Source organism: Rattus norvegicus, chromosome 4 (genome assembly GCF_021556685.1).
Source record: "Rattus norvegicus strain SHRSP/BbbUtx chromosome 4, alternate assembly SHRSP_T2T, whole genome shotgun sequence".
NCBI classification, from domain to species: domain Eukaryota; kingdom Metazoa; phylum Chordata; class Mammalia; order Rodentia; family Muridae; genus Rattus; species Rattus norvegicus.
In genome coordinates this window covers 162,049,634-162,063,009 of record NC_141537.1, presented here as the reverse complement: position 1 = coordinate 162,063,009, position 13,376 = coordinate 162,049,634, and the positions used below count along the sequence as shown (strand labels likewise).

The 13,376-nt window shown below is 47.3% G+C and overlaps 1 long non-coding RNA gene across 1 annotated transcript; it reads left to right on the top strand.

The window, feature by feature from the left end:
- The first annotated feature begins 1,506 nt into the window (after window positions 1-1,506).
- LOC108350761 (uncharacterized) lies at window positions 1,507-12,807 on the top strand. Its single transcript, XR_015687270.1, has 4 exons — window positions 1,507-1,671; window positions 6,814-7,023; window positions 9,739-10,077; window positions 12,491-12,807. It is a non-coding gene; the product is annotated as an uncharacterized LOC108350761 (long non-coding RNA).
- Window positions 12,808-13,376: the final 569 nt, after the last annotated feature.

The following is a 13,376-nucleotide window of genomic DNA, read 5'->3' as shown; positions in this document are numbered from 1 at the left end:
AGTTACCCTTCCAAATGCTTATAATAAGTTTCCTTTCTCCTCTACATACCCAACCTAGGTTGACTCTCATGCTTGCCTCTCTTTCTGAAGATCTGTTTGTTTTCTGAGAGAGCCTCATGTAGCCCATGCTATGTATTGAAGACTAGATTTAAGCTTTATATTTTTATTATTATTAAGTTTATGTGTATGAATGTTCATCTCCATGTATGTGTGTGCCCCACAGCATGTCTGGTACCCAGGGAGGCCAGAGAAGGCATTGGATCTCCAAGAACTTGAGTTACAGACAGTTGTAATCAGCCATGTGTGACTTAAAATGGAACCTGTGCAGGAGCAACAAATACTCTTAGGCACTGAGCCATCTTTCCAGCCCCAGGCCTTGAACTCTTGATTCTCCTGCCTTGACCTCCCCAGTGCTGGGATGACAGGTGTACAATGCCGTGTTGACCACATTCTAGTGGTTATCACCCTCAGTCTACACACAGAAGGAATTGGCAGGCTGTGACCTTGATCTCACCAGATGATACTCCTTGCCCTCTGTTCATTCTCCAGAGGCTGAGGCCCAGGAGGTCATGTCTGTGTCTCTAACACCTGGGACTGTCACCAATGACTTCCATCTCTCTTGGATGCTTTCAGTGTGTCCAAGCTATGCAGAGTCTCCTTCTGTAGTCTCATTACAGCCCACAGACACACTATAACAGAAAGTGGGAAGCCAGAACCCCCCAGGCAGCCCTGCCTAATTGACCCAGTTGAAGATACAGAAGTGACGCTTTCAGAGTTGCTCTTCAGTCTTTGTACCCAGTGGCAATGTCTGGGGTTAAAAGACATTCCTCAAAGGGGTTTATAGATATACAGGGGAAATAGAAAGTGTCTTAAAGTTAATGAAGGATTGGGACCCATAAAAAGAGGGCATGGGGCAAGAGTCTTTAAATAGAGGGTCCCAGTTGCCTGGAGGGACTAAGGCACTCAGGGCAGGGTGGGGGGAAGCCAGTGAAAACCATACTATGTCTTGGAAAAGCAAAGAGTTTCTAGAAACAGTGGTGTCTGACCCTCAATGTGTAGATTTTTTTTTCCTTCCCTGTCCCACCAGCCAGTTATCCCAAGCCTTGGGAACATCTAGTGAGCACAATAGCCTTGTGTTACTGATGCTCTGGGGTGGGGGTGGGGAGCAGCTCGGAACTCCAGAGGAGAAACAGCTGCTGGGGCACTGGTGGGGTGGAGAGCGGAGCAAGATGAGAGAGTCAAGACTTCTGTAAGGGCAAAATTTAGGAGACAAATGTGGCCTTGAGAATAAAGAGCCCCGGAGATCCCTGGGAAGCACTGACAGGGCCGTGCACACATGCTGCTCTGGGCTTGGCCCTGGGATGATGGTTAGCCTGGGTCATTTGGCTATGATGGCAAAGGGGACAAAGGAAGGCCAGAATGTGACACCAGAGGAGTTGCCACCCATAAGGTGGTTACAAGTATTGAGTATGGCCAGGTCATAGTTGCATTGTGAGAAGAGCAGAGGGAGCTGAGACAGCTGTGCTGAACACTCCAGGACTAACCCATGGTGCCCAGTTGGTCCCCACTGCCCAAGCTGCAGGCCCTTCTCTAAGGCAGGGAACAGCCAGCATCTGAGGGAGGCTAAGACCCATCCTTCTACCTCTCTCTGGTCTTCCCAACAGAACACAGGTAAGGTCACCTAGGATCATCTGTCAAGCCACGTTGAGGCTGCACTAATGGATGGATGGGGAACAAGGAGCCAGCCTCTGTGTGGCACCGTTTGCCATTCAGCACCCAAATCCTCATCTCTTCAGGTCGCTTCCTTCAGCAATTTTTTTGAATTGTAGCCAACCATTTCACCATTTAAAAATGTTTGTGTGTTGTGCGTGTATGTGTACATGTAAGAGGGGGAAGTGCATGTTACACACATGTGTGCATGTTCACGAGGTAAACGGGAAGAGTCTTCCTTAATTGCTCTCCAGCAGTAACACTGGGAGCCTTTGCATGTGTTTATTGACCACCTGTATATACTCTGGAATCCTTCGCCAAGTCCTATGTTTGAGTTCATTTATTATTGTGTATATGATGTTGGAGGCAGTGTATGTGTGCGTGGCACACTTAGACATTAGGGGACAGCTCTGTGGAGTCAGACGGTCAGGATTATGTGGCGAGTTCTTTTACCTTCTGAACCAACTGGCTGGCCCACTGCTAAGTGTTTGACGGGGTTGTCTGCGGTTGGGTGGTGGGTATTCCTCATATAATCTAGATATGAAATCTCTATCAAATGTATAATTTGCTGGTTTCTCCCCCAATTCTGTGTGCTTTTTAAATTTCTAAAAAAGACTGTAAATCATGTGTTTGCATATGTGACTGTACATAGCTGCCTTACGGAGGCCAGAAGAGGATGTAAGGGGTCCCCAGAGATGAAGTAATGAGGCTGTGAGCTGCCTGGTGTGGATGCTGGGGACGGAGCTTGGGTCCTCTGGAAGAGGGCAAATCTGCCAGTGAGGTGGCCCTTAATCCCTGAGCTGTCACCAGCCCTGAGTGTGGTTCCCTTTGTATTCTCATCCTCTTGAAAGTGTGTTTGGATCCATGTAAGCCTTTAACGTTTATATAATTAATTTACCTTTTCTTTTAAGATTATGTTTCCAGAATGTCCTTCGATGTTTTCTCTGAAAGGTGGTGGTGGTGTGGTGTGTGTGTGTGTATACGTGTGTTTGCGTGTGTGTGTGTGTATGTGTGTGTGTGTGTGTGTGTGTGTGTGTTTGCCTGGGTCCTTGTGAATCCACAGGAATGCCCTGTCTTAGAATTGTCACAGTCTTTCTAGAGCTCACTGGAACCTCCGCATTGCTTTGGGCAATACTTTCTATAATAATAATAATCCTTTGTTTAATACAATATTGTCTCCCAGTCCATGAGCGCCGTCTGCCTTTGGTTTGTTTATGTCTTCTCCAGCAGTGGTCACTGATACTTTCTAGTTTTTCATAAGCAGATTATTCAGATTCTTAGTGAATTTATTCTTATATTTCTACTGTTATGGACGGCTGAATTATAGTTTAAGATTATGATATGGAACAGAATGGGGTCTATCGGGGTTCTGTTTGCTTGTTTTGTTTTAGCCAATTTTGTATCTTACAACTCTGCTTGGTTTTCTTGTGTACTGCCACACCATACACAGACAGTGATAATTTAATTTTTTTCCCCTTTGCTGGGTAGAACTTCCAATATTATGAAGAGGATATCTGTGTCTTGTTCCCAATCCTATGAATGAATTTCTTGTTTTAGTAGGCATAGGCAGTTCTTTCTCCTCTCCCACCAGAGATGGAAGTTAAAATCTATTTGGAAAGAAATTTGAAGTAGAAATTCAAAATAACAAGTAAATAATGTTAGGTTTGTTCCCTTGGGATAATCCTGAAGCTACTGGGCCTTGTAGGAAGCCTGGAAATCGCTCTATCTCAAAGCTCAGAAGGTAATGCCCCTTGTTGAAGACCAAAGCCAACTGGATAAGAAGCCAGGACTAAGCCAGACCTTCATCAAATGATATTTGTATTACAGCACACACATGCACACACACACACACACACACACACACACACACACACACACACACTTTCTCTCTCTCTCTCTCTAAAAACATACATACATACATACATACATACATACATACATACATGTAAAACACTAGACCTTGCAGCTCTGTAGCTGAGAGTAGCATGTAAGAAAAGGGGAGGAACCTAGAAGCTGGTGACTGACAGACGTGTTGACTGGTCCTCAGGACTTACCTCAACACTTCACCGTGTGGTGAGACTGCCCCCAGAAACAACTGCAGTCACCAAATCTCTACCTGTAAGAGCTTAGTTTCACTCATTCATCACTCATTCATTCATTCGTTCAGAAAACAAAGACCTACTATGTGCCTGGTCCTGGGAACCCAGCACAGAAGACTGACTGTGCTCACGCTGGGGCAGCTCACTCCCAACCCTATGCTTGCTGTCCTTATTTGCTTTTAATTCTCCACGGGATGAAGATGGACGTGAGAAGTGGGAATGGGAACAGTCAGCTGAGGCCACGGACCCTGGCTAAAGGCAGACCGTGGAATGACAAGGAATGGGGCTCATGGTGACTCTGGGGAATCCTTCAGGGAGGGAAGCTTTAATGTCTAAGTCTCCCTGAAGGATAGCGAGAAGCGCTGAGCAGTGGCTGGGAGGCTTGGGGAAATCCTTTGGCTTCATCCCCACACTAGGAAGTGTAAGAGGTTCTCTTCTCTAGCCTTGGGCACACTACCAATTTCCAGTCTTGGCTGGAAAGTGAGCTTATTTTTGAGAAAGGCCTGATATAGACCAAAAGGCAAGAAAACCGGGTGCAGAGTTTAGCCCTCTGAATCGAGCACAGAGTCTCGGAATGGCAGAAGGCCAGTCCATATCACCTACAGCTTTGGGTTACTTATGGCTGGGTCACCCCACACTGCCTGCCTCTGCCTCCTACCTTCTACCCCTAGCCTCAGGCTTGGAAGAGACTTTCTACCCTGAGGTTCAAGGGAAGGCCAGACGCAGAAAGCAGAACACTTGGGTTTGAGCTTTATTGCTTTGCTTCCTTTGTGTTAGAGTCCTTGCCCTGAGCTCTTGGGAAAGACTGGAAGTGATATAAGTTATGATGCTTAATTCCATTTGCTCACTGAGAGACGCCCTGACGGTTCCGAGGGTGTGCCTTGGTATCTAGCAGGGTATTCCCAGAGACTATTGGTCCATGGGTTGTAGGATCAGTGGGAAAGTCTCAACGCAGATGTGGGTGGAGGCATCCTGGATGGCAGCAGCAGGAGGGGAAGGGGATGTTCACCTGTATCCCAAGCCTGATTCTCCTGGAGCCTTGGGATTCTCCTGCGCCTGCCTTCCCTCCTAGACATCACACTCCAGCTTCGTCAGCCTTTAAACGTGGTCCTGTACCAGAGACTCTCTAGAGAGTGCCTAAGCCTTCAGTTTTAGTCTGGGTGGCAATTCTGGGTTCCTTTGGTTCTCAGGATTTCAGCTTCCTGTTCAGAACAACTGGATTTCTGGTTCTCCGGGCTGCAAACAGCCGTTTCGGGACAACCCAAACTCAGACTGTGAAAGCTAGTCAAGAAAACTTCTTTACTGCGATCCATCCAGTTTCATTCCCTTACAACAGTGGTTCCCAACCTTCCTTATGCTGCAACCTCCTTATGGTGTTGTGACCCCACACACACCACAAAATCATTTTTGTTGCTACTTCATCACTGTAATTTTGCTACCAATTATGATTATGAATCATTATGATTATGAATCATAATGTAAACATCTGTGTTTTCTGTTGGTCTTAGGCAACCCCTGTGAGAGGGTCATTTGAACCCCCCCACAAAAAGTTAAGAACCCCTGCTCTAGAGAATAGAATGTAAAGAAAACTCTTCAATAGCCATCAAAGCCCCAAATCTCAATGGATTTGTGTGAGGGGAAATTTCGAATCCATCTCAAGTCCACCTGATGCTGCGGGGCTGCTCCCCAACAAAGACAAATAAATGTGCTTAGCTAGAAACATTAAATTCTGGGGGCTTCTATAATATTCAAATGGAAAGATCCAGAAGGAAATGGAAAATATGAAATCTGGACTTGAGAGAATCATTAGATTGGATACTCTTAATGGCTAATCTTTTGTTTGTTTTTTTTTTTAAGACAGTGTTTCCTCTGTGTAACAGCCCTGGCTGTCCTGAAACTCACTCTGTAGACCAGGCTGGCCTTGAACTCAGAGATCTGTCTCCTGAGTGCTGGGATTAAAGGTGTGCACCACCATTCCTGGCTCTGGTGGTTAATCTTGATTTGTACTTGGCAAGATTTAGGGTCACTCAGGACATACCTCTGTGTCTGTGGTGGGGTTTCCAGGGAGGTTTAACTGAGGGGGGAACACCTGTCCTGAATACACGCAGCACCAATCCATAGGCTGAGGTCAGAAAAGAAAAAGGAAAGGAGAAAGTCAGTTGACAACCAGCACTGTCTCGCTTCCTCACTATGAATGCCATGGGACCAGAGACTTCCTGTTTCCATCTCTGTGCCTTCCCCGCCAGGACAGACAGTACCTCTCCAAAGCGTGAACCAGAATAAACCCCTCCTCCCTTAGGCTGATCTTACCAGATGTTTTATCACAGTAATGAGAAAGATAATCAACAGAGAATCCAAGATCTAGACAACACACATGAGGGTCGCACACACATATACTTACATGTGTGTACATGTACTTACATGCATTTACATGTACTATCGGCATATGTGCCAAGGTGACTGGATTCTGCACTAATGCACAAATCTGGATTAGTGTGGGATAATCATAGACAATCCCATTTTCCACCATTGCTCAAGTACTAGACAAGAGGAACTGGAAGGGGCACTGTAAAAAGGACATCATTAGTTTTAAACAAAGAGAGTCTCCTTTCATCTATTTCTTCTCATGGCTCTGTGAGGAGGCATGACCTGAAGTAGTTGCAGCCATCTCATGGCCATGAAACAAGAAGCCCAGGAGTGAAACCCAAGCCGCTAAAGATGCAGGAAGACCTGAAGGAAGCCGGGTCTCCATCAAGTCACCAGTTCTTATATAAGCCATTGTCCACTGCTACAAGTATTCTACTCCGGTCACCATTGTACAATGCTGTGATAAAGCACTGGCTAGAAGCAACTTGGGGATAATTTGGCTTACCAGTTAGTCTATTTTCAAGGGAAGCTAAGGCAGGATCCTGGAGGCAGGACCTGAAACAGAGACTATGGAAGAACACGTCTTACTGACTTTCTCTCCAGGCTCACGCTCCGCGTCCTTTCTTATGCCTCCCAGGATTGTGATGGCCCCACATGGATCAAGAAAGCAGCCCCCATAGACTTGCTCATGAGCCAGTCTGATGGAGGCAGTTCTTCAGCTGAGGACCCCTCTTCTTCCTTGCGTAACTTGTGTCAAGAAGATACAGTCTAGCCGGCACAACCATCAATGGTGACCCATCACCATACGGCAGTGTGTAGAATGTGGCAGAACGTGCCAAGTGAAGAGGTAAGCGACAGAGGAGCCCAGCAGATTGGGGAGAAGGGGTGAATGAGCAAAGTGAGGAGCTCCAGACAGAGAGGGAATTAGAATGTCAGGCAGGGAAGAGAATGAAGTGAGTCATCAAGAAAGCAGAATGAAGCTGTCGTTAAAAAAAAATGGCTGAGCTCTGCTCTGATGGAGTGCTGCAGAGGCCACTTGAGATCTGACAGCCTTCGTCTCCAGTCCCTGTGGCCACCCCATGCTTGTAAGGATGACCTAAGCGTCCAGGTCTGGTGAGTGCAGAGAAGGTAGCCCATTGTGAGACCCAGTTTCAGACTCCTGGTTCTGTCCCTATCTTGGGCAGACAGGCCATGAAACAGTTCCCGTTATCACGCGGAGAAAGTCACTTTATTGCGAGCTTGTTCCCAATCCAGGGCGCAGCCCCAGTTTCCTTCACTCCCACCGCTCCTTCCTTGCTCCTTGCTGCTCCACTCTGCAGTTTACTCTGAGCATCCTCACCTTGGATCACAAGGTTCCCTGATTAAGAGGGCCCTTCCTCCTCCTCCTGTCTTCTCTTCCTGCCCTTGGAGATGGACACCTCTTCCATGAAGCCTCTCAAAGCCTCCCAGGTAGAAATTGTTGCCTGTGTTTTGCCTCCTCTCTGCTTGACTTGAATAGCTGTGTGAGCACTGAGGAGGAAGTGTGAGAAACACATATGGCCCAGGAAGATCAATCCATAAACCCAGTAATAAGCCGACTCCCTAAACTGAGCACAAAGCCTTACAGAACCTGTGCGATGGGCTGAAGAGATGGCCCTGGCAGGAAGGGAGCTCTTTCTCTTCCACTCCAACCCAGCCCCTCTCCCCTTCTCTGATGATTCCAGAGGAAATAACCTTGACAAAGATGGTTGAGTAAGTCCCAGACACTGTCTGTTCCCCACCTACCCAGGTTGAGCTATGTGCTACCTCTCCCGAGTATGGGTGACCTCAAAGACCCCTCCTCCAGTCGTATTCTGTCACTGTTCCTCCTCCTGGCCTCTGTCCTGGGCTCCAGGCCCAGTGTCTGGCCACTCCATCTTATCTCTCTTTCTCCTTCTCTATCTGTCGTTGTTTCTTTCTCTGTCTGCCCGGCTTGCTTAGAAGCTGGCCTTGTCCTTTCTACCTCTCTTCCACACTCCCAGTCTCCTTGACTAAAGTGAAGATCCTGCCAAGAAAGCAGAGGCTTTCCCACAGCCGAGGAGAGGTGTGACTCTTCCAAACACACCCAGAACAGAACTCACAGATAGGCTGCAGACGGGGTTAGAACACAGAAGGAGCATCCATCAGGATGCCTGAAACTCGGGCCATGGTCTTAAAGTGGAGGCTTCAATGCTTGCCTTGTACATCCCTAACAGGTTTTGTTTGTTTGTTTGTTTGTTTTTTGTTTTGAATGGCTAAGCTGAGCATGATGTCTCTTATCTGGAGTCCCAGTATTCAGAGATAAAAGGTTCAAAGCCATCCTAGTTTACATAAGGAGTTCACAAGTTCAAGGCTAACCTGGTCCACATTGGGAGTTTCGGGAGAGTTGTGGCTATGCGGAGGGGCCCTGTCTCAAAAGAGCAAACCAAAACCAAACAGAAAGAGTAAGCACCATCTCAATATATGAATAGCTAGATAGTATATTAATTATATGTTATATTTTATTATATTAGTCATTAATGTGGCAAAGTGTGCTAACTGCCACACTGTTCAATGCCACTTTGTAATTACCCTCAAATGCCCATCACGGTGAGCACTGCCTGTCCCATGGCCTCCACCACAGGCCATCTGAGTAAAGTTCCAGCCAGTGGGGTTTGAGAGAAAGAGTGCACGAATGCTTGAACCTGCCTCTCCCTCCAGGCTGCCTCGGGAAGCATGTGGGTGGTGACAAGCCACCTCAGACCTTGTAGATGAGGCCAACTCTACCAAGAGAGGAAGAGAATGAGAGGAAGGGGCTGAGCACCTGGGTGGCTGAGGGACCCAAGAGTCCGCAGCAGCCTGGCCACCTTCCTCTAGACACCGTGGTCTACGAGTCCTACCCTTAGGACTGTGGAGGTGGCTTAGTGGTTAAAACACTTGCAGTCCTCCAGAACCCACCTAACTGTTAGGGGCATGGCAGCCCTCCTGTAACCCCAAGGCTTTGAATATGGAAATGAGGTCCCCAAACAAATTGGTCTGGTAAACTCTGTATTCTACTGAGTGACCTAACCTCAATGAATAAGGTGAAGAACATTGAGGAAGATTCCCAGTATGCACCTCGGGGCTCCCTAACACCTGTACACATGTGTATGCGCACTTCACACCAGGGCAGACATGTAGGTGCCTACCCTCCCACACATACGAACATGCGTACATGTACATATATCACCCACACATACGCATGAGAGAGATTTATTTTAAAACATTTTTGTTTTGCAATAAGTTTTTGTGTACAAGGTTTTAAGGATAAGCTGGGGGATTCCCGTACGTCCAGTTTTCCATGTTAATTCCTCATGTAACTGTGGCACATTGTTATTTCTAATGAACCAGTGTCAATGCACTAATAACGGAGGCCCTTACCTTAGGGCCATATTCTTTATCTAAATAGCCAGACGTGGTGGCTCATCCTTGTAACCTCAGAATTTAGGAGGCTGGGGCAGAAGGATTGCTATGAGCTCAAGGCCAGCCTTGAACTTGTCTGGAAAATAAATCAAATAATCAATGGAAGTTTGTTCTTCCCCTCCAGCTTCCACACATGTTGGTCACCCTCCATGACACATTTGGAGACTGTGGCTTTGAAGAGCAGGTCCTTTACCAAGGCACGATGTTCTGCGTATAGCACACGGCACAGGAATGAGGAGTCCTGAGGGGACATAAGGTGAAAGGAGAGTGAACTTCCACATGCCAGTCCAAAATATGTCACTCCTAAGCAGGGGCATCTGTGCCCCAAGGAAGGACACAGAAAGGGGTAGCTTGGAAGCGATGCTGGGAAACGCACATTTACTAAGGGGCAGCTGATGGGGAGCCAGTCTGGCTTGTCTCTGCAAACCTAATCAAGGATGCCAGTAAAGAGTGAAGACAAGAGGTATGTGTGGCAAGATATGACTCTAATGGGCTGTGTAAAACAAGGATCGGGGGCAGGGTTATGGGCCCTTAACATCTGCTCTGAGATCTGGGTACTTTCCTCGTGTCAGAGACCCCTTCTTCTATTCTCAAAGCCCAGCATTCTGTCTGCCCTGCGGGACTCTGTGTGGGGTTTTCCTTGAGGTCTGGGAGCCTGTGAATCTGGAGGACAGCCATTACTCTGGAGAAGACTCAAGAAGTCTTGTCTTTCCAGGCCAGGCCACGCCATCAGAGCTCTTGGGAGAATCTAGACCTTAACTACCCCCTACTCTTAGTTTCAGTTCACATCCTGATTCCTAGCAAAGAACAATCCTGGTGTTTCCTGCAGCCCCACAAGGGGATGCCTGTGGCTGAGTAAGTCCTCTGTAACTGGGCTGGAACTCTGACATCACCTTTCCAGCCTCACTGGACTCTTATTCTAAGTGCTTACCTCACGCCAAACAGCCATGGTTTGCTCTCACCCAGTCCTTGTTACTCCGACATAACACTTCCTGTTTCCACCCCTGTACTTGAATCTTCCTCAGCATGGGTGTGACACTGTCCTCCTTCTCCCCATCAGAATCCTTTTAGAGTCAAATCTCACCTTCTACTATCTTTGTTGGCTCCCTCACCATCTGCTGGGATGTGAAGACTATACCCTATGTGTCCCCATAGCTGACCCCAATGCTACTGTTTGTTTCATGTAATTGTGTATGCCGCAGGGGACTTCATGTTATGCAGCACCATGGATGTGGAACTCTGTGCTTTCTTACTTTCTCCTTCAGCCAGAATTCACCTGCCGCATCCGATCCCTGCGAAGCCTATTGTAGTGGGGAAGAATGGTCATAAGTCATTGGCCCAGTTCACTTTTGTAATGAGAACAGTTCCAAATGGACATCTTTTCTTTAATTTGATGAGACCATTTATTCAGGGAAGTGCTGTTGGATCTTGGAAGCCAAGAAAATAAGCAGGGACAATATGAATTAGTATGTCAGAGTGTAGAAGCTTCTAGACCAAGGAGAAGGGGACTTGCTTAATTATCAGACTGGGTGAAACCTGCTCAGAGGCCTACCTGGGAAGATGAGTAAGGAGCTTACAAGTGGTTTGATGGATAGTAGATGGACACACACACACACACACACACACACACACACACACAGAGGGGTGGGGTAGAGTTGGGGGAGGGACAGAGAGACAGAGACAGAGAAACAGCTACACAGAGAGAAACAGAGATAGATACAGAGAGAGAGACAGACAGAGAAACAAAGATACACTGAGACAGACAGACAGGCAGACAGACAGACAAAGAAAGAGCATTGCCAGGTCACCAGCCTCTGCCCTCTCTCTCTCATCCTGTATGACAGCACCCTGACTTCTCCAGCACTCAAAAGAATCAAGCAGTAGTGAGAGAGTACAGGAGACTCTGTGGGCCCTCGAACTCCCCTTTTATAGAGTCCAGGTCTTCTATTGTCCAGGTGAGAATAAAACACAGAAAGCCAGCACGCTTGGTAAGGTATCTCTGACAGAGATGACCACGGAGTGTATGAAGCCGTTTCCCCTGTGGGAAACTCTCCTTAGCACTAGGCCCTGAGGGTTCTTATTACACTCAGGGGCTCAGTCCAAGGTTAGTGACTCCCCACCCCCATGCTCTCACCACCCTAAAGAAAGTTCTAGAACTTTAACAAAACCCATTCCCATCAACAGCCTTTTCCTACTGTGCTTCTTGGTACCCTCCCCCCTGCCCCCTATTTCCTCAGAATACCACTGGGATCCTTGGATGGAAGGCACTTGGCAGTTTCCTGGGTTTCCCAGGCAGCCCCTCATCCCCTGACTCTGAGCACTGGCAACCTTTGCCCCATGCAGCCGTGACCCTTGGGTTTGAAACCACTCTCTTCTGGGAAGTAGCTGCACATCCCCTTCCCGCTCCCATTCCTTGTAAGACTTACTGCAGACTTGGGCGAAAAGGATAGGCTAACCTGAGGTGACCCGGTGGCTTCTCTGAAAAGATAAAATCATTTTTCTTTTTTCTTTTTTTTTTTTTTTTGGTTCTTTTTTTCGGAGCTGGGGACTGAACCCAGGGCCTTGCGCTTCCTAGGTAAGCGCTCTACCACTGAGCTAAATCCCCAGCCCCTAAAATCATTTTTCTTTTAACATCTGTTCATCTACCCTCTCTAATCCTCCCCAATATCACAAGGAAGAACTGGCCCCCAAAATGCAAATTCAGGAAGTGCCCCACACGATTCTGTTTGGGTTTAGGGGACATGCGATTTGGTTTTTAACTTATCCTGCAGTTGACTTTGATAAATATTGAAGTCCATGTATCCCACACAGTGGTGGAGAGAAGACACTACTCCACAAGACCCACTGCAGAAAAATTGCAAAATCTGTTTTTTCAGGGGTGATGGTGCAAGCCTCTAAGTGGAGTATAAAGGAGAGGAACAGGAACGTCACCAGCAGAAGGACAACCTGAATTACACAGTAACACCCCTGTCTTACATATACATGTGTGTGCATGCATGCAGTTCTCATCCCTTCCTGTCAGCAGCTTTGAAAGGCCATTTATGAAGGTCCTCCAAGTTCTCTGGTGCTGCCCTGGTTGAGGTTGTCATCTCTGAATGTGTCACTATCAGTTTAATGGCTCACTTCCCTCATTGACTTAAAAGCTGCAAGAAGTGGGGCCTTACATCCCTGCTCGTAAACTCTAGATTCCTGACTCATTAGTGAGTTGTGGTAACTAGTCTCCGATGAATCCCCGAGAGTGACTGGTTCAGATGACGGGTCTCCAACCCAGAATTCAAGTCCCAACTCTTAAGCTGTGTAACCTACTTCCCCTGTGAAATGAGACCAAGAGTGGCTTAACAAGAGAGGGTCTTAGTTCTTAAGCAGGATGATTCACCCCGATATCCCACGTGTAGTGTTGAAACAAGACACAGCAAATCTCAACGCCCGGGCAAACATCCCCTGGATCCAAGAAACCAGCTTGTAACTCATCGCCTCTTCCTGCCGTGTGAAGCCGAGAACACTGTCCCACCAGGGTGAGCATCCTCAGCTGGAAAATTAGCCAATGACAGCTTATTAGTATTTATGCTAATGAGGTGTACATTAGACGCCCCCGCCCTCTGAAAAACCTATTTGGCACATAGATTAGTATCCATTTCCGTTAAATGAAGGTAATGACAGATAACTGGATCGCTACCCTCAAGATGTTCACAGATCCACAGAGGAGGCAGAGGACATCACACAAGGACTGACTGTCTGGTACAACTGAGAAGAAGACAGAGT